Genomic DNA, 22504 nt, shown 5'->3' with positions numbered 1-22504 from the left:
GCATGGTAGTGGCTCGGTTAAAACTGCAGTATTCATTATAAGTGGTAGTCTTGTGATGAATTCGGAGAAACCTCTTTCTTGTGTTCAGTTATTTAAACTGTTCTTGTATCATTGGATAATTACAATCAGCAGAAAGATTGTAAACTTAGCTAATAATCCTAATTTGTAATGTTGGTTAAATAACTTTAATTGCAACTCTATAGTCATCCGTATGTCATTAATTTCCAACTTATCATTTTGTTACGTGATATGCTGGAGAACAGTCTTCAGAAAGGACAGAGCTTCTGCAGATGTACCCAAAGTATAAGTGCATCTCAATAAATTAGAATATCATCAAAAAGTTAATTTATTTCAGTAATTTAATACAAAAAGGGAAATACATATATCATATATTTGAGTCATTACACACAGAGTAATCTATTTGAAATGTTTATTTCTGTTAATGTTCATGATTATGGCTTACAGCCAATGAAAACCCAGAAGTTATCTCAGAAAATTAGAATAATTACCACAAAACACCTGCAAAGGCTTTCTAAAGGCCCCGTCACACTAAGCAACATCGCTAGCAACATCGCTGTTAACGAACAACTTTTGTGACGTTGCTAGCGATGTTGCTGTGTGTGACATCCAGCAACAACCTGGCCCCTGCTGTGAGGTCGTTGGTTGTTGCTGAATGTCCTGGGCCATTTTTTAGTTGCTGCTGTCCCGCTGTGAAGCACAGATCGCTGTGTGTGACAGCGAGACAGCAACAACTAAATGTGCAGGCAGCAGGAGCCGGCTTCTGCGGAGGCTGGTAACCACAGTAAACATCGGGTAACCAAGAAGCCCTGTCCTTGGTTACCCGATATTTACCTTTGTTACCAGCCTCCGCCGCTCTCACTGTCAGTGCCGGCTCCTGCTCTGTGCACATGTAGCTGCAGGACACATCGGGTTAATTAACCCGATGTGTGCTGTAGCTAGGAGAGCAGGGAGCCAGCGCTAAGCATTGTGCGCTGCTCCCTGCTCTGTGCACATGTAGCTGCAGGACACATCGGGTTAATTAACCCGATGTGTGCTGTAACTAGGAGAGCAGGGAGCCAGCGCTCAGTGTGCGCTGCTCCCTGTTCTCTGCACGTGTAGCTCCGTGCACTGGTAACCAAGGTAAATATCGGGTTGGTTACCCGATATTTACCTTAGTTACCAAGCACAGCATCTTCCACGCGGCGCTGGGGGCTGGTCACTGGTTGCTGGTGAGCTCACCAGCAACTCGTGTAGCCACGCTCCAGCGATCCCTGCCAGGTCAGGTTGCTGGTGGGATCGCTGGAGCGTCGCAGTGTGACATCTCACCAGCAACCTCCTAGCAACTTACCAGCGATCCCTATCGTTGTTGGGATCGCTGGTAAGTTGCTTAGTGTGACTGGACCTTTAGTGTTTAGAATGGTCCCATAGTCTGGCTACCCAATCATGGGGAAGACTGCTGACTTTACAGATGTCCAGAAGGCAGTCATTGACAAACCCCACAATTAGGGTAAGTCAAAAAAGATCATTGCTAAAGAAGCTGGCTGTTCACAGAGTGCTGTATCTAAGAATATTAATGGAGGGTTCAATGGAAGAAAAAAGTGTGGTAGAAAAAGGTGCACAAGCAACCGGGATAACCGCAGCCTTGATAGGATTGTTAAGAAAAGGCCATTCAAAAATTTGGGGGAGATACACAAGGAAGCTACTGGAGTCAGTGCTTCAAGTGCCACCACACACAGACATATCTAGGACGTGGGCTACAACTGTCGCTTTCCTTATGTCAAGCCACTCATGACCAATAGATAACGCAAGAAGCATCTTACCTGGGCCAAGGAGAAAAAGAACTGGACTGTTGCTCAGTGGTCGAATGTGTTTTCAGATGGAAGTAAATTTTGCATTTCATTTGCAAATCAAGGGTCCCAGAGTCTGTAAGAAGAGTGGAGAGGCCACAATCCAAGCTGCTTGAGGTCTAGTGTGAATGTAGCGCACCTGAACTCATCAGGGCACTACAAGGTATTGCATCCTGACAAAGATGCAGGGCCTACCCCCAGGGACCTGGAAGACCAGTGCCGGTACCACCAAAACACATAAACATCCCCAGTTTCCCTCTCCCAATCATGGGTGACTGACTAGTCTGGGATCCAATGGATGGTCACCCAGAAGTGGAGCCAGTCCAGTCTACGAGACGACAACCTGGTGGGAGGGGACAGACAGAAAGACAGAGGAGTCCTTTAGTGACAGTGGAAGGGGATGGACGTGTCTCCAGACGGGGTCGCGTAGCAGTGACCTAGGTGGCATAGGAGAGTGGTTGCCAGGGAGGGTACAGCCAGGTACCCCTGGAACCAGAGCACCAACGGGGCACAGGGCCCTAGGTCAGGCGAACGCTTCAGGCTACCTGACAAATACCTGCACATTGAGGGGACCTTCAAGGACCTCACTGACCCAATAATCCGGGGGCACCAGCAGTAAAGATAGAGCCAGGGACCGGAACAGAACACCGACCCAACAGGGTTCACACTACCCGCCGTATGAACCAAAGACCGCTGACAGACAGTAGGGAACCCACAGACGCTCCAAGCTACGGGGTTCCACCAACCAGTGAGAGGTGCTGGGGAAAGAAGCCACCAGGTTACCACATCGGCACTGGAACAAAAGATGGCCCAGGGTCGGAACCAGCCATCCTCAGTGCAGCAGCATAAACAACTCTGTGAGTAAAACAACAGTTGCACCGCATCCCCATTGTGTGGTCTCCTTTCTTTCTGCACCGGGTCCCACCATCCACTCCCTGGGGTCCGGCTCTACTAGCGGAGGGTCTACCATCCAGGCTGCCATCACCATCAGCCCCAGTGGTAAAAGACTGTGCAGCGGCGGTTCCATCACCATAACGGCAACCCGCAAGTGGCGTCACGATATAAACTCTTTAATCTCCCCTGTATATAATCCCCTTTAAAAAGCGACCCCCAGGGTCACGGAACCAGGCATTGGCCGTTACACAACCATGACAAAGCATCCCCGTACATAGACGGCCGGTACCGAGTACCCCATAGCTCTGGTGCGTCACATGAAGTTTCCACAATAAGTGATGGTTTGGGGAGCCATGTCATCTGCTGGTGTAGGTCCACTGTGTTATATCAAGACCAAAGTCAGCACAGCCGTCTACCAGGAAATTTTAGATAACTTCATGCTTCCCTCTGCCGACAAGCTTTTTAGAGATGGAAATTTAATTTTCTAGCAGACTTGACACCTGTCCACACTGCTAAAAGTACCAATACCTGGTTTCCTAACCACAGTATCACTGTGCTTGATTGGCCAGCAAACTCGCCTGACCTAAACCCCATAGAGAATCTATGGGGTATTGTCAAGAGAAAGATGAGAGGCACAAGACCCAACAATGCAGAAGAGCTGAAGGCTGCTATCAAAGCAACCTGGATTTCCATAACACCTCAGCAGTGCCACAGGCTGATCCCACACTGCATTAATGCAGTAATTCATGCAAAAGGAGCCCTGACCAAGTATTGAGTTATTTACTGTACAGACTTTTCAGTAGGCGCCAACATTTCTGAGGTTAAAATCATTTTTTCAGTTGGTTTTATATAATATTCTAATTCTCTGAGATAATGACTTTTGGGTTTTCATTGGCTGTAAGCCATAATCATCAACATTAACAGAAATAAACACTTGAAATAGATCACTCTGTGTGTAATGACTCTATATAATTTATACATTTCCCTTTTTGTAATGCATTACTGAAATTAATTAACTTTTTACTGATATTCTAGTTTATTGAGATGCATTTGTGTTGCCCAGGGTTATGGGGTACTCGGTCCCGGGCAGTGTACAACTGGGGAATGTCACTTTGGTGGCCGTTGCCCGGTCCCGTGCCCTGGGTCCTTTTTGAAAAGGGGAATATTTACAGGGGATTTGAATAATGTTCACATGTGACGCCACTTGCGGTGTTGCGGCTATGTGGATGGAGCCGCCGCTGCACAATGTCCACTACTGGGGCTGGTGTTAATGGCAGCCTGGATGGTAGGACCTCCGCAAGCAGGGCTGGGCCCCAGAGGGTAGGTGATGTGACGGGTGTCGGAAGAAGGTAGTCCACACAATGGGTTCAAGGCAAGTGGTTCTTTACTCACTTCCTGTTGGTAACTGGTCATCCAAGGCCGGCTGGTTTCACCTTCAGGTCCCCTTCGTCCCAGTACCAGTTTTGTAATCTGATGCCTTCTTCCCCTGCACCTGTTTCTCGCTGGTAAGACCCTGTTGCCTAGAGAAACTGGGGGTCCCCGTCTGGTGGTCTTCCACTGCAGTCTGTATGAAGGTAGCATGAACCCTGTGGGGTTGGAGTCTCTGGTCCTGTCCCGTTTTCCCTTTTCTACTGAGTCCCGGACTTCAAGGTCAGTGATAGTCCTTGATGGTCCCCTTGCTGTGCAGGTGTTAACAGGCCTGCCTGGAGCTTCTGCCTGTCTGAGGGTCTGAGGGTCCTGTACCTCCTGTATTTCCGGGAGTACTCCACTGTACTTCCCCGGCAAATACCCTCCTGGGCAGCAGGTTACTGTTTACTCCTAGTCAGCGCGTCTGCTCACTTCCACTCTCACTGCTAAACTCTGACTAACTACTGTCTGACTGTCCACTCTCCACAGTTTGCCCCTCCCACCTTTTCAACTAGTGGACTGGACTGGCTCCACCTCTAGGCGGATTACCTGGAGTGTTTGTGTGTTACCGACACTGGTATTCTGGGGCCCTAGGAGGTTATGCTTTGCATCCTGTTGGGGATTCAGTACCTTGTAGCTCCCTGATGGCTTCAGGGGCGCTACACATTAGTGTTTATGCAAGACTTTATAGGCATTCCTTGGGTGATTGGGGTCCAGTAATTGGGTATTCATTCGGGCGGCACAGTGGCTCAGTGGTTAGCACTGCAGTCTTGCAGCGCTGGGGTCCTGGGTTCAAATCCCACCAAGGACACTATCTGCAAGGAGTTTGTATGTTCTCCCCGTGTTTGTGTGGGTTTCCTCCGGTTTCCTCCCACACTCCAAAGACATACAGATAGGGTCTCTAGATTGTGAGCCCCAATGGGGACATTATTGCCAATGTATGTAAAGCGCTGTGGAATTAGGAGCGCTTTATAAATTATTATTATTCAGATGTTGAAAATGACTTAATAATAATTAGAAAAAATTATTGTGGATCATACATTGTTCTAATACTAGCTACTATACTAACTAGGAACACTTAATATAAAAGGTGAACACTACGGTATGTTATGAAATTATGTGCTTACCCCATTTGGCTTAAATGAAGGGCCCTGGATGTCTTTAAATATTCTCACCCCAATCAAGATTCCCATTGTTGGAGCCCATATTGTACCATCTGAAACCATGAACTTCAGTGATATAAAGCTTCCATGCCATGCTCCAGTCTGTCGTCTCCTTTAGTGTCCTACCACATGGGTAATGTCATCTTCTAATAAATGATCATGAAAGAGAAACAATGCAGGCGCAATGCATCCTCTTAATGTTCATTACCTTCATCGACAATGGGTTCATAGGAAGGGTCATTCGCTTTATAGGTCGGTGTCTTAATTACAAGGATACTCCTCTTCTATAACAGTCTGAGATCCTGGATAGCTCCATAAATCATTGACAGCGCACTATCTTCCAAATGAATCATACTGACACTCATTTCATTAAGCTGCCAGACTAAAAATGGATGTGAGAGTCAGGCGGAGCGCTTATCAACCTTCATCTACACAAGTCACCACACAGGGGGTTATAGGGAAGTAGTGGACGAGCCCTCACAAACCCCACAACTATTATCATCTATATTGGAAGAACTCGGTGGCAATTTAGACTTCAACGCCACTTGTAAGATTTTCATTCTTCCTTAGACATCGGTAAAAGATGATTTGTGAAGCTTAGATACCAGCGGCACACTTCTGGGTGCAATCACAGTGTAACCAAACCAATGAACAAGCAAAGCAGAAGAGAAATTATTAACAAAACTATGTACTCTACTAACAAAACTGTAGACTTCAATAGCTGTAGAAGATACAGATTGTGAAGTTGTGGTGTGACCCTACCAAATAGGGGTCAAATCCTAAAATATTTCATGTTGATTTATATGGCCTGCAATACCAGACACGATAAGGTGACATTTCCTGTATGAGTCAGCTCATTTGTCAGCTTTGTTGTATAGACTGGTCCAGGATATGCAGGTATCTCATTATCATTGAATTTAGACAGTTAAAGGGATTGTTCATTAATTAACATTACTGGCCACCTTGATATAACGTTGAGAAACAAATCTCTCAAATACCTTGTGTTGGCAATAGTGCCTGTGAGCGACACTATTGCGGTCCGCACATTACAATCGCATGACCCCGGGCTCTGTGACCTCTGATGTTCGGTGATGTCACGTCAACTTCCAGTTGACGTGACATCACCGCGGCTGGCCCCAGTCTCCATGAGTGACTGGGCTGTGGGCGGCGTTTCACCGCTCATCACAGCCCAGCATCTCCCTGCTCTCTCCTTCACTGCACAGCGCTGCAAGCAAGAGCGATGCTGGGCTGTGATGAGTGGTAAAAAGCCGCCCATAGCCCAGTCACTCAGGGAGACTGGAGCCGGGCTCGGTGATGATAGGTCAACTAGAAGTTTACGTGACATCACCGGACATCAGAGGTCATGGAACCCGGGGGGGTCACGCGATGGGGATGAGCATACCGCAATAGCGCCACTCACAGGCACTATTGCCACAACACGAGGTATTTGAGACAACACATGTCTCTCAACGTTATATTGACGTGGCTTGGAAAACTAAGTAGTGAACACCTCTTTAAGTCTCCCATACACATTAAATTACTGAAGCCACCAATATTGAAGAGTTCAGCCAACAGTCTAATTTTATTGGGGGGGGGGCAGACAGTTAATTCTGGAGGTAGTTAAGGATTCGGCATATCCAATTTTGGACTGCTGATTCTTTCAGAGAGATAACTTGCCACCAGAGATGTATTACAGAGGCTCTCTCATAAAGAACCCAGGAGACCCCAGGACCGCAGTCTTACAAAGATACTGTGCTAACTACTGAGCCTACGTGCTACCCAAATTTCCACACAAGCCCCAAAATCCGCCAGCTGTGAATCCCAGTCTATCTTATTAACACAGTTATGCCTCTTTCACATCTCAATAATTTATTTTGTACTTGGAAAAAAAATGGACCAAGTTTCATCAGTTTGGTCATTTTTTACCATAAGAATTTCATTAGTTAATTTCTTGAATGTTAAAAAGTTTTTTACAAATGCAAAGCTTCTATCCACTACATTGTTAAAAAATGGAGAGCACCTGTATTGCACACCGATGGCATCTTTGCGCTGTCCATGATTTACACAGACCCATAGATTTATATGGGTGATTTTCTCTCAGACTCAGTTCAAAATGGACGTCATTGTGATTTATTTTTTGCGGAAGCTTGTTCCACAAAAAAAACACAAACGTGATTATTACCATAGAATTTAATAGACAGGTGTATTATTGAAAAATAATGACAGAACATGTGTGTGATTCATGGCCGTCTGATTGAGGCCTTATCCATCACATTTAATCAAGAACCCTTTCGAGGCAGCGATAAGTGAAAAACTGTAAATAATTTTTTGGATTAGAAGAAAACTAATTTCTTTTTGGCATCAATGCAACCTTTCTAAATTTTTGTGCAGATAAAAGTAGGATGGATTGGTATATGGTCAATGTAAAGCTGATGCCCTTGGCACAGGGAATCCTTAACAAATTTGGGACCTCAGGACACAGTATCCTTTTTATCTGATGTATCCAAAGCAACTTAAATGTTTTTTTCGCAGGCTAACTAGTCTTATATCTGAACCTTACAGTCATATGAGCCCTTTTACGACCTTCTTTCCCCCACCATATCTTGTCCTATCCTTTTTCATAGGCTAACTTATCTTCTATCTCAACCTTACAGCCATATGAGCCCTTTCATGACCATCTTTCCACCACCATACCTTGTCTTATCCTTTTTCACATGCTAACTAGTCTTCTATCTCAACCTTACGGCCATATGACCCCTTTCATGACCTTCTTTCTTCCACCATACCTTGTCCTATCCTTTTTCATAGGCTAACTAGTCTTCTATCTCAACCTTACAGCTATATGAGTCCTTTCATGACCATCTTTAGCCCACCATACCTTGTCCTATCCTTTTTCACATGCTAACTAGTCTTCTATCTCAACCTTACAGCCATATGACCCCTTTCATGACCTTCTTTCTCCCACCATACCTTGTCCTATCCTTTTTCATAGGCTAACTATTCTTCTATCTCAACCTTACAGCTATATGAGTCCTTTCATGACCATCTTTAGCCCACCATACCTTATCCTATCCTTTTTCACATGCTAACTAGTCTTCTATCTCAACCTTACAGCCATATGACCCCTTTCATGACCTTCTTTCTCCCACCATACCTTGTCCTATCCTTTTTCATAGGCTAACTAGTCTTCTATCTCAACCTTACAGCTATATGAGCCCTTTCATGACCTTCTTTCCCCCGCCATACTTTGTCCTATCCTTGCATGCGTTCACTGGTTATCTGATTGGTTGTTGATTTGGAAATCTTGGCGGATAATTTTTTCAGTTAGATTTATAATTAGGCCATGTGCACATGTGACGCCCTGGAATAGCCAGGTAGTCACAGGTAGGCCCTTACACAAACACCTCCCCCCCTTAATAAGGTGACAGCAGCCAACCTACAAAACCCTTGTCACCTCTCTCAATGTTCAATGGTCACACCAGGGGGGCGGTGCCAGGTGGTTGGCCATGCCCACCTAGGAGTCCAGAGAGCCTGAGACAGGAAACAGTGAGGGAGTTGAGTTTTAGTCAGTTTGGAGTGGAGTCAAGTTCAAGTGCAGCAGGTCTGAGGTGTCAGGTCTGCAGCGTCAACACTGACCGGTGCCGGGGTCGTAGCCCTGGTACCGTGGCAAGGAGGCAGACGGTGGTGGCCGCTTGCAGGAGCTGGGATTACAGACGGTGGAACCGTAAGGGACCAGGACCGGGTAGTGGCCTGCCGGTACCGAACCGGGGAACCGATTGGAAACCGGAGCACCAGGAGGGGTACTCAGACCCAGTACGAGGCCCTGATACCACTGGACAGAGTCAAATCCACTGATTGAGGACTGGACTTTGGGTCCTTTCCCACCTAAGACCCGACTGAAGACAACAGCCCAACCATAGGGATAGAAAGCCACCGTCCAGGCATCGAGATCCCACGGGCCAGCGTCTGCGGGCAAACGGGCTCTACCGGCACACACAAGGCTGGGGAGCGGACTACCGTTGCTCAGGCATAGGAGTCATCATTTATACCAAAAATCAGGTGCAGGAGAAAGACAGAAACCACCAACCTGAAAAGGGGAAAAGCGCAGCCGGCTGCGGGCACCGTCCACCATCTTGTTTGGTTTACCAGAGACTCCAGCGTGTCTGTAATAGGGAGTACATCAGTGCCTTCGGGCCGCGCACCGCTCCGCACCTTACCGACACGCCAGCACGCATCCATTCCCCTGCCTCAGCACCTCCCTCGGGCCCCCGGGACCATCATCCCCCTACCCACGGAGGGGTCAACACCAAGCTGCGCAACACCGTCCCCGGGAGCCTAGTCAACGGCAGCGGTGGTGTCCATCCATTCACCACAACCCCTGGGTGGCGTCACGAACTTAATCCCCAAACAACCACGGCCCCGGCCGTGGACCTCTCCACCGAACACCACCCCTCACGTAGTGCCAGCAGCACCCCCCCTTTCAGAGTGGCGTGACCCCCCTGGGTCCGGGAGGAGCTCGAGCCACCCACCAGAAACGAGCCCGGATCCGAGCCGCTCGGCTGTGGCCGAGCGCGGGGCGGTACACACACACTGCGTTTTTTGGTGCAGTTTTGTCACAAAACTGCATGTCTATTCTTATGCCAGCAAAGTGAATGAGAATTCTGAAGCTTCGTGCATGTTGCTTCATTTTTTCCTTGCACACGTAGTACAAAAAAAAAATGCAGTATGTCAATTCTTGGGGCGTTTTTCAGCCTTTTCACTCATTGATTTGATTATAAAAAACACATGGTAAAAACGCATCAAAATAAGCGGCAATAATGCACCTCCTTTTTGGTGCTTTTTTCTGCCAAAAGATGCACCAAATACTCATCACACGCACATAGCCTTATATTGTCTCTTAGGATACCTGATGATAGTGTCAGTGGCAGATATATCATTGATACAACCTGTGCAGCCGCCAGGGGCCAAGAGGTAAAGGGGCCACTTTCACATCCAAAGCAGGTGGACTTGTGTATTATGATGAGCTTTTGGGCCACAAATGGGCCCCATATACTGTTCTTGCACAGGGGCCTTTTTCTGTCTGTGTCCGCCAGTGGACGGTATCTACTGATACATGTAGTTCATCAATGCAGGACATGTTGGGGGTGTAGTTATACTGAATTGTCGCTGCCTGCTCTTTGTTGATGCCAGGCTTTCATTTTTCTAGGTACCCAGGCGGCACCTACTGAGCAGACAACATTCACTTTGTCTCCATTATAGATCCGAGCTGTGCCGACTCTTCTCCGCTCAGTAATGCACTGAACAGACATCAGTGCCATCTGATACAGTGACTGCGCCGTTACCTTACCCTGAGTGACTCATCCCCCCCTCACAATTACAATTTTGAGCATTAATGCCTAGCTGGGATTATTTACTTTGACAGGACACTGCAGGATAAACAGAGTCGATGAAATCTATATTGACAGTTACCATTATGTTGCTGTTATGACTAATAGAAGCTGACGAGAAATAAAACTAAATACGAGGAGGCGGGATATCGGGTCAGAGACGAGATTCCACCGGCATGGAGTTTTTCTTAGTGGTAGGAGTCTGATCTGATCATTTCGGATCAATGCAGGTAATGATTGAAGCGGCTCATTAGATGAATATCCAGACCGGGACTCGTTATCACACGTCAGGGGCTCTTCACATCCGTCAATCATGTCTAAATAGTGCATAGGCCAAGAACTCCGTCTCCATGAGGGTTCACTAATCTGTTCCTTGCAGCTGCCAATAAGCATTATGGGGAATGGCAAGTAAAAAAATCAGATTGCCGGTGTAGGTTAGGGGTACACCGACATTAGTAATGGGGTATCAGGTCTTATAACGCACCTTTATTTTTTTATATCCTATTCTGATCAATCATTTTGCTGACACCAAAAATGAAAATATTACTTACATGTCTGTAATTAATATTTATATCATTAGCACATTCTAGTGATAGACCTTGATGATCCTACAAGGTTGAGCAGCGCTGTATAGACACCACAATCTGTCCCTGATTTCGTCTGCAGAATGGAGCGGAGATCAAGCCGAGGCATCTCCATCCATTTACCCTTATTGGGATCACTGGAGATAGCCAAGGGTAGCGCTCAGCTTTCTCCAGGACTCCAATTGAGAAGTATGGTATGGAAGTGTAAATGTTGGACCTCCATTCAGACGGGACCTCTTCTCAGGATCAGTGAGGGTCCCAGGGGTCAGACCTCCCGTGATCAGGGAGAAACTAATTATACACACCTCAACAGCAAACCTTCTTTTATAAAATATTAAAGATAACCTGGCACCAGATCTTTGAGGTCTAAACTAAAACTAGCACCTTAAGCATCGCCTGTGCTGAATTCTATAGAGGTGCACATTACCCCCTAACCCCCCTGTAGACCTCATAAATACCTACATAAAATCTCCCGACCTGTATGTAAATTGTCCGATGGGTGTCCTAATTTGTGCCTCCTGTCCCTCCTTTCGCTATCCTCTTGTTCTGATTGATGTGGATGACGCCTCGGGCGCCATCCATATAGGCGGGCAAAATCGTTTGCCTGCACAGACACGTTCCCGGCTCGCGCAGGCGCACTTTTCGCTGCCCTATTGGGGGCAGAGCAGAAAACATAGATGTGCCTGCACAAACCAGCAAGTTCTCGGCGCAGGCGCAAGATTTTGCCTGGCGATGTGCAAGTCAAGGGTGACGTCATCCACGTCCCCGGGCAAAATGTTGGGTCTGCACAGAGAACTCGCTAGTTTGCACAGGTACACCTATGTTTTTGGCTCTGTCAGCAACATGGTAGAGCAAAGTGCGCTTGCGCGAGCCAGGAATGTGTCTGCGCAGGTGTGATAATTTGCCCACCTACGTGGATGGCGCCGGAAGCATGGTCCACGTCAATCAGCAAGGGAGGAAAGCGAAAGGAGGGAAAGGAGGCACAGATTAGGATCCCCATCGGACCGGACCAGAGATTTTATAAAGGTATTTGTGGGGTCTACAGGGGTGCTCAGGGGGTAACGTGCACCTTTATAGAATGCAGGACAGGCGCTACTTAAGGTGCTAGTTTACAAAGCCAAAATCTAGTGACAGGTTCCCATTAAAGAATAACAAAGCTTTAATTTTTGTTTTATAATTCTATTCATAGTATCATCATAGTATCATAGTTTTTAAGGTTGAAGGGAGACTCTAAGTCCATCTAGTTCAACCCGTAGCCTAACATGTTGATCCAGAGGAAGGCAAAAAAAACCCCAATGTGGCAAACAAGTTCCAATGGGGAAAAAATTTCCTTCCTGACTCCACATCCGGCAATCAGACTAGTTCCCTGGATCAATACCCTGTCATAAAATCTAATATACATAACTGGTAATATTAAATTTTTCAAGAAAGGCGTCCAGGCTCTGCTTAAATGTTAGTAGGGAATCACTCATTACAACATCATGCGGCAGAGAGTTCCACAGTCTCACTGCTCGTACAGTAAAGAATCCTCGTCTGTGATTATGATTAAACCTTCTTTCCTCAACACGTAGCGGATGCCCCCGTGTTCCAGTCGCAGGCCTAGGTGTAAAAAGGTGTATTCAGCATGGAAAGAAAAATATTGGAAAGCCCTTTATTAGGGGATTTATTTTCATTCCTGTAAAAAAAACCTGCATGTGAGTGGCTTACAAACCCAGTCTCTTTTCCTGCCTTCAGCTGCATTGATATCAGAACTTACTCATTTGGAGTACAGCTGATGGCAGTGATGAGTCAGCTCCTGTCTCCTCCTCCTCCTGAGTGTTGTGTTTATCAGAATAATCTCCTGCAGCAGCTTCTCCCCAGAGTTAATGAGACACAGGTTCTGAGCTGACCGATCACTGCCATCAGCTGTACTCCAAATGAGTATGTTCTGATATCAATACAGCTTTAAGCAACAAATAGACTGGGGAAAAAACGCTCACATTTAATTTTCTTTTAAGGATTGAAGTCAAATTCCTTAATAAACTGATTTGCGTGTGAACAGTGGCAAAAAATCCAATAAATTTAGAATTATTTGCTATCTTGTTTCAAATTTGTAAGTCACAACGCGACACCATAAGAAATGATTAGATGTGTTGTTGCAATACTAGTCTACAGTAATTGGATCAACAGTGAGAAGGAATTTCTTACTCTTCAAAAGAGGTTCTGTAGCAGCTGAGGTGCGTATTATAAAGTACAATGTTAAGAATACTGGAAATCCCTTTGGAATATTGTGACCATGTAAGAGTATGAGGTTATATAGCCAGATTGTATTCTTACAGGGCCCAGAACTCGTAGGTAAATCCTATTATTATTATCATTTACAGCAGACCAGACATTATCCCACATAAAAAATACCAAATTATATCTGAGCGCGTTCATCTTCCAATTTTGCTGCAGGCGATAATAGTAAAGCTGAATCTTTCTATTGTGTGATTACTGTACGGCATTCCCACCACTGGTCAGATCCGGCATTTACATTATTTATAAGGAATATTGTGTTTTTGGTGTTTGGGAAATAAACATGTTATTATCAGGAAAGGCGGCTTTAATTTCCGCTCGTCTCCCTATTAGTGCAGCATGATCATTAACACCCAGTTGTTCAGTAAACCAAAGCAGATAGCCAATTAAATTAAATGAGTAGAGCGAGGGGCCGGGAGATGTTCCTTCATCACTTCCACGCCGACAGCGCGCTGAGAAATGACAATAGAATCTTTTACAAGCAACTAAAATTAACATTTTCATTTCATTGTCTTCTGCGAGCACTTAAAGCCCATTGTCCACATAAAGCTGCGTTCATGAATTTCTCAAACTGGTTAATGGATTGGAACCTGATCGCGATTTTGTGTTTAACTAGTTCAAAGCGTGAGGATTTACTGATAATATAGAAAAACGCAGGATTGTCTCTGTGTGCGTCGAGGGCTCCTGCCAGTTTTTGTGGAATCTCCTGTAGATTCATTAATTTCTCTATTTATATAAATTCGGGGATTATTTATCAACATTTGCATCATACACGACTTTAGGGAAAAATTCTGCGTGGAGTCAGGGACCTTTTGCCAAATTGACCGTCCATGGCATGATGTGTCAACTGCACGTATGATCAGGTTCAATATATTTTCAATCATGTGTGAAATAGATAAATATATAGCCAAAAAAATGAAGTGCAAATGCATGAAAAAGAGACAATTATATATACATTTTATATATATATATATATATATATATATATATATTATAAATCCTTCAACAAACTGAGACACAATATCCCAAGAACCAGACCACCATTTCAACCCCCGATGCATGTTTCGCAATCAGCCATCTCAAGGGGTTTGCTTGTCTCAGTATTTGTTGACAGCTCCGGATAGTTTTTGTGAAGTCTCCTGTAGATTCATTAATTTATTTATATAAATTCGGGGATTATTTATCAACATTTGCATCATAAATGACTTTAGGGAAAAATTCAGAGAATTAACGTATGAAACAGATCAATATATAGCCAAAAAATTGAAGTGCAAATGCATAAAAAAGAGGCAATTCAGAAATATATATTATAAATTCCTCAACAAACTGAGACATAATACCCCAAGAACTGGACCATCGTTTCAACCCCCAATGCACGTTTCGCAATCAGCCTTCTCAAGGGCTGTTTGTTTCAGTATTTGTTGAGAGCTCCGGATAGTTTTTGTGGAATCTCCTGAAGATTCATTATTTCTCTATTTATATAAATTCAGGGATTATTTATCAACATTTGCATCATAAACGACTTTGCAAAAAATTTCAGAGAATAACGTATTAAACAGATAGATATATAGCCAAAAAATTGAAATGCAAGTGCATGAAAAAGAGACAATTCATAAATATATATTATAAATCCCTTAACAAACTGAGACATAATATCCCAAGAACCAGACCATTGTTTCAACTCCCGATGCACGTTTCACAGTCAGCTTTCTCAAGGGGTTTGATTGTCTCAGTGTTTGTTGAGCGCTCCGGATAGTTTTTGTGGAATCTCCTGTAGATTCATTAATTTCTCTATTTATACAAATTCAAAGATTATTTATCAACATTTGCATCATAAACGACTTTTTTGCAGAATTATCCGGGCATAATGTCTCATCTGCACGTATGATCAGGTTCAATATATTTTCAATCAACAAGTGAGAATAACGTATGAAATAGATAAATATATAGCCAAAGAAATTAAGTGCAAATGCATGAAAAAGAGACAATCCATAAATATATTATAAAGATAAATCCCTCAACAAACTGAGACATAATATCACATGAACTGGACCACTGTTTCAACCCCGATGCACGTTTCACAATCAGCCTTCTCAAGGGATTTTATTGTCTCACTGTGTTGAGAGCTCCAGATAGTTTTTGCAGAAATTCCTGTATATTCATTAATTTCTCTATTTATATAAATTCAGGGATTATTTATCAACATTTGCATCGTAAACAACTTAAGGGAAAAATTCTGTGTGGAGTCTGGGACTTTTTGCCGAATTGGCCGTGCATGGCATGATGTCTCACCTGCTTGTATGATCAGGTTCAATATATCGTCAATCAATGGGTGAGATTAACTTATGACATAGATCAATATATAGCCAAAATATGAAGTGCAAATGCATCAAGAAGAGAGAATCCATAAATTCATATTATAAAGATAAATCCCTCAACAAACTGAGACATAATGTTGCAAGAACCGGACTACTGTTTCATCTTCCGATGCATGTTTCGCAATCAGCCATCTCACGCGGTTTGATTGTTTCAGTGTGTCGAGAGCTCTGGATAGTTTTTGTGGAATCTCCTATAATGAGGAGCAATGAAACAAAGCTAGAACTGTTCAGGCATATTGATCAGCTGTAAGTCTGGAGGAGAAAGAATGACACTTGCGCTGAAAAGAACTCCCTACCTACAGTGAAGCATGATGTTGGCTCAGTAATGCCTACACTGAAGCATGACTATGGCTCAGTGATGCCTACAGTTAAGCATAATGGTGGCTTGTTGATACTACAGTGAAATATGATGTTGACTCAATGATAACTACAGTGAAGCATGGCAGTGGCTCGGTGATGCCTATAGTGAAGCATGGTGGTGGCTTGGTGATGCCTACAGTGAAGTATGGTGGCAGCTCCGTGATGCCTACAGTCAAGCATGGCATGGCTCGGTGATACCCAAAGTGAAGCATGTTGGTGACTCAGTGATGCCTAGAGTGAACCATGGTTATGACTCAGTGATGCTCTGGGCCTGCTTGACTTCATTTATCACTGGAAAATTGCAGGATATGTAAGAAAAATTGAATTAATCAAATATCAATTCCCAAGAGTAAATATCATTCCTTCTATGAATTATGAGTACCATTGGACCTTCCAGCCGAACAATGATCCCAAGCATACTTCAGAGTTCTCCAATGCTTTGTTACAGAATAAGTTGTGAAAGATCCTGGATTGTCTACCACAGCTGCCTGACTTGAACCGCATAAGAAATCTTTGCATGGATATGAAGAAGGTTGTAGCACGCAAACCCAAGAATATTAGTGACCTGGAAGCCATTGCCCATGAGGAAGGCATAAGATCTCTAAGAAATGTGGCCAGAAGCTGGTGCCTGGTTATTCAATACGTGGGCTGCAGGTTATAACAGCCAGAGATACTCAACTGACTTTTAAAGAAGGGGTGAATAATTTTGAGACTTCAGTTGTCAGGAAAGTTGTATTTTTTGTTGATGTTTAAGAAACCACTTGATTTTGTTTGAAGCTATTTACATTTGTCATATTTCATTGCAAATGCAGAAAGTTTTATTTGATAATAAACCAAATTTGCTAAAGTAGGACAGGTGAATTGTGAAACCTCTGCCCTGGGCATGAAGAGTGCCTGTCCTTTAGATGGGACACTCCTGCCTGCAGATGGGACAATATTTTGCTGTAAAGCAGCACTTCTTCCTGGCTTCTTCTCTAGTGCCCCCCACCCCTCTTCAGTCAGTGTTTATTGATAATAACCTTATTGTAATGTCTAAGGCTAGTTTCTCATTTGCATTGAACGGCATCCGTTGCATTGCGTTGTGTGACTGATGCAACGGATGTGTTGCATATAGTGGCACAGCGAATGAAACAAATCGTACAAAACAACGGAATCTGCTTTTTTTTTTTTTTTTTTTCTTTACAGTTTTACCGGCAGCAGATTATTGTGAACAACCAGTTGATCGCTCATAGCAGCCGGCCGCCGGGTGATCAGCTGATCGCTCACAGCAGCCGGCCGCTGGGTGATCAGCTGATCGTTCGGCCGCCGAGAATGTGTGCGGGGTGCAGAGTGCGGGGTGGATGGAGCCGAGCAGGGCCATGGCGCTGAGGGCGTCAGTGCCAGGGACTGCATGGCTGGGGACAGGTGAGTGTGTGTGTGTGTGTGTGCACGCGCGCGTCTGTGTGTGTGTGCGTGCGTACATGCGGAGTGGAGTGCGGGAGGGGGCGGAGCCGAGCGGGGAAGTGTCGGGCTCCCTGCACACGTAGCCAGGGTAAATATCGAGTAACTAAGCAAAGCACTTTGCTTGGTTACCCAATATTTACCTTGGTTACCAGCGTACACCGCTTAGCGCTGGCTCCTTGCACACATAGCCAGGGTAAATATCGGGTAACTAAGCAAAGCGCGTTGCTTAGTAACCCGATATGTACCCTGGTTACGTGTGCAGGGAGCCAGAGTAAGCATGCGCAGCAAAATCCGAAGGATTCCGCTGCTCAAGAAACGTTACGTGTTGCGTTCCTTCCGCCCAGCGGAAGCAACGCAGTGTCGGCCAACGGAAGCAACGCAGGTCCATCAGTCGCAATCCGTAGTCCATACAAGTCTATGGGAAGCAGCGGAATCCGTTAATGGATTCCGCTGTTTTCCAAAACGGTGGATTGCGACTGAGGGAAAACAACGTAAGTGTGAAACTAGCCTTAAAGGAAGAATAGTGTAACTGGATTATTTCTGGAGTCTGTAAGGCATATTAATAAAGGTTTGAACATCCAGTTATATCCCTGTCATATAAAGAAACACTATGAAGACCATACAAAAGACTATGAAGAATAATAACTAATCTAAATTCATTTAAATAAAAACAGTCTATTATTATTATAATTATTAGTGGGGGAGACGTGCTGCCTCCCGTGCCCAGAATGGGTCGTATCATTCTCAATATCGTTATTATCATATTACACAATTATCACCCATCATACAGGTCCAGGTTAAAATCTACGGAGAAGATCCAGGTTAAATTACGACAATGAGATTTTGTTATGGGTTTCAGTAAATCCAATGGGCGCTCGAGATAATAATATTGTCCTGTAATACCGTTGGGCGGCACTAAATCAGCGAGATTCACGAGCAGCAGGAGGGGTGCATCCTATTGAAATTCATAAGGTCAAAAAGAAAGCTAAAAATCAATTTAGAAGCTATGAAAATTTAGGTTACAACTATATTCAGCAGCAATAAAAAACATACAGGAAAAAATCAGTTACAGAACATGAGAGGCCGGGGGGGAGGGGGGGGGAGAATTATTATCTGTACATATGAAGGAGAAGGAGAACATTTCACTTTGTCAGATATTACCCCATTCCTGAGCATAATAGAGGAGACTATGGGATATACAATTGGCTGGTATAACCTGAGTATCTTACGTGTAGAGATAAGCAGATCCCAACACTTGTCCATTGTCCAGGTCAGTGCTCTCTCGCCATGAACTGGAGCTGAACAAATTTCCTTACCTTCCAGGATCCCTGGCTCGGCTTATGATAATCCGGGCTGGAGAGATGTCACCTGTGTGCTGCACACCGCTCAGATGATGGTGTGCCAGGCTGGCAACTCAAGGTCCTGGTCTAAGGAATCTGGATGGTAAGAAAATTCATGAAGCTCCCATCAACGTGTAAAGTGAGGGCACGTGGCAGTTGTCGCGGGTGAGGCACCCCAGCCCCACTTCATAGGAAAAGTAAATACACAGGAGAAATCGAGTATATAAGGTGCAAAAATATAACAAAGTTTATTATAGTGCATGATTAAAATGACACACAAAAAATCATCAGGGTCAGGATAAAACCACAATATAAAACCACATGAAGGGGTAAATATTCTATGGGGCTCGGATTGTCAGGAAAAAATGCCGTTTATGGAATATCAAGGACAAGGGACCATCCATGGAATAAAACTGATACATACAGTATGGAAACAATCATTGCTCATAAAAACATCATGAGAATGGATAATAATGCAGGTAAAGTGCATGTGCTCAGTCCTAACATGATAAATACCATGGGCAATAATACTAAGGTGGTTGTCCTAAGGTAAAGTGCTTTCAGAGGCAAAGAGAGCTCCCAAGGGGGTATAACCATCCAATCTACCCTGAGGCCATCCTTCAACGTACGTTTCGCTTGGTGGTATAATCACAGTGGCTCCAGCTTCATCAGGAATAGGCGATTCCTGATGAAGCTGGAGCCACTGATCGCCTATTCCTGATGAAGCTGGAGCCACTGTGATTATACCACCAAGCGAAACGTACGTTGGTGGTTATACATTACTATAATGGTTATGAGGTTTTTTGGTTTTTTCATAGGAAAAGTGTTGTGGTCCTGGCTGGGTGTGTGAATAGGCGCAGTGCCGTTCATACCTTTCCAGAGTCCTCATGATGCCGCTGTTTTGGGTTTGCCATGCTCAGATCATAGAGGCAACGGAGACACAGGTTGATAGTTTTTTACGCAGCGGGTATACTTCTTATCAGACATTTCTTGTACACAAAACACCATTAAACACACTCCCTCCAAGTTCTCCTAAGTTGTTACTGTATTGGTTGTTGCCAGACCTTCTGCCCCCACCCAGCTTAGCATAACAGAACGGCACAAGAACGCCATTCTTATCCACCAAGAGTCCGCGTCCTCCCAGCAACAAGAAGTTACAACGCTCTTGAATTTGCCACACAGGACTGAATACTCATTTTGCGTGTACTTTTTCTATGTGCAGCTGGTATAAGTTTTACATTTTCTTGTATATATATGGAGCATGCTGGTATAACCTGGGTATATTCTGTATGTAATTATATATGTACAGCTGGTATAAGTTATACATCTTCTGTATATAGTGATATGGAGCATGCTGGTATAACCTGGGTATCTTCTGTATGTAATTATATATGTACAGCTAGTATAAGTTATATATCCTCTGTATATAGTGATATGGAGCATGCTGGTATAACCTGGGTATCTTCTATATATAATTATATACAGTGGGTACGGAAAGTATTCAGACCCCTTTAAATTTTTTACTCTTTGTTTCATTGCAGCCATTTGGTAAATTCAAAAAAGTTCATTTTTTTCTCATTAATGTACACTCTGCACCCCATCTTGACAAAAAAAATAGAAATGTAGAATTTGTTGCAAATTTATTAAACAAGAAAAACTGAAATATCACGTGGTCATAAGTATTCAGACCCTTTGCTCAGACACTCATATTTATATTTAATACTTCACATGCTGTCCATTTCCTTGTGATCCTCCTTGAGATGGTTCTACAACTTCATTGGAGTTCAGCTGTGTCTAACTAACCTAATAGGACTTGATTTGGAAAGGCACACACCTGTCTATAGAAGACCTCACAGCTCACAGTGCATGTCAGACTAAATGAGAATCATGAGGTCAAAGGAACTGCCCAAGGAGCTCAGAGACAGAATTGTGGCAAGGTACAGATCTAGCCAAGGTTACAAAAGAATTTCTGCAGTACTCAAGGTTCCTAAGAGCACAGTGGCCTCCATAATCCTTAAGTGGAAGAAGTTTGGGACCACCAGAACTCTTCCTAGACCTGGCCGTCCAGCAAAACTGAGCAATCGTGGAAGCAGAGCCTTGGTGAGAGAGGTAAAGAAGAACCCCAAGATCACTGTGGCTGAGCTCCGGACATGCAGTAGGGATATTAGAGAAAGTTCCACAAACTCAACTATCACTGCAGCCCTCCACCAGTCATGCCTTTATGGCAGAGTGGCCCGACGGAAGCCTCTCCTCAGTGCAAGACATATGAAAGCACGCATAGAGTTTGCAAAAAAACACATGAAGGACTCCCAGACTATGAGAAATAAGATTCTCTGGTCTGATGAGACGAAGATAGAACTTTTTGGTGATAATTCTAAGCTGTATGTGTGGAGAAAACCAGGCACTGCTCATCACCTGCAGTATAATGCTATGGGGGTGTTTTTCAGCTGCAGGGATAGGACGACTGGTTGCAATTGAAGGAAAGATGAATGCGGTCAAGAAGAGATATCCTGGAAGAAAATCTCTTCGAGAGAGCTCTGGACCTCAGACTTGGCCGAAGATTCACCTTCTAACAAGACAAAGACTCTAAGCACTGGCTAAAATAACAAAGGAATGGCTTTAGAACAACTCCGTGACCATTCATGACTGGTCCAGCCAGAGCCCTGACCTAAACCCAATTAAGCATCTCTGGAGAGACCTGAAAATGGATGTCCACCAACGTTCACCATCCAACCTGACGGAACTGGAGATGATCTGCAAGGAAGAATGGCAGAGGATCCACAAATCCAGGTGTGAAAAATTTGTTGCATCATTCCCAAGAAGACTCATGGCTGTACTAGCTCAAAAGGATGCTTCTACTCAATACTGAGCAAAGGGTCTGAATACTTATGAACATGAGATATTTCAGTTTTTCTTGTTTAATAAATTTTCAGAAATTTCTACATTTCTGTTTCTTTTTCTGTCACGATGGGGTGCAGAGTATACAATAATGAAGAAAAAAATAACTTTTTGAATTTACCAAATAGCTGCAATGAAACATAGAGTGAAAAATTTAAAGGGGTCTGAATACTTTCCATACCCACTGTAATATACAGCTGGTATAAGTTCTACTACCTTCTAGTATATAGTGATATGGAGCATGGTGGTATAACCTGGGTATATTCTGTATATAATTATATATGTACAGCTGGTATAAGTTACAGTTAGGTCCAGAAATATTTGGACAGTGACACAATTTTCGCGAGTTGGGCTCTGCATGCCACCACATTGGATTTGAAATGAAACCTCTACAACAGAATTCAAGTGCAGATTGTAACGTTTAATTTGAAGGTTTGAACAAAAATATCTGATAGAAATTGTAGGAATTGTACACATTTCTTTACAAACACTCCACATTTTAGGAGGTCAAAAGTAATTGGACAAA

This window comes from Anomaloglossus baeobatrachus, chromosome 5 (assembly GCF_048569485.1).
Source record: "Anomaloglossus baeobatrachus isolate aAnoBae1 chromosome 5, aAnoBae1.hap1, whole genome shotgun sequence".
NCBI lineage: Eukaryota > Metazoa > Chordata > Amphibia > Anura > Aromobatidae > Anomaloglossus > Anomaloglossus baeobatrachus.
This window is presented reverse-complemented; position numbering follows the sequence as displayed.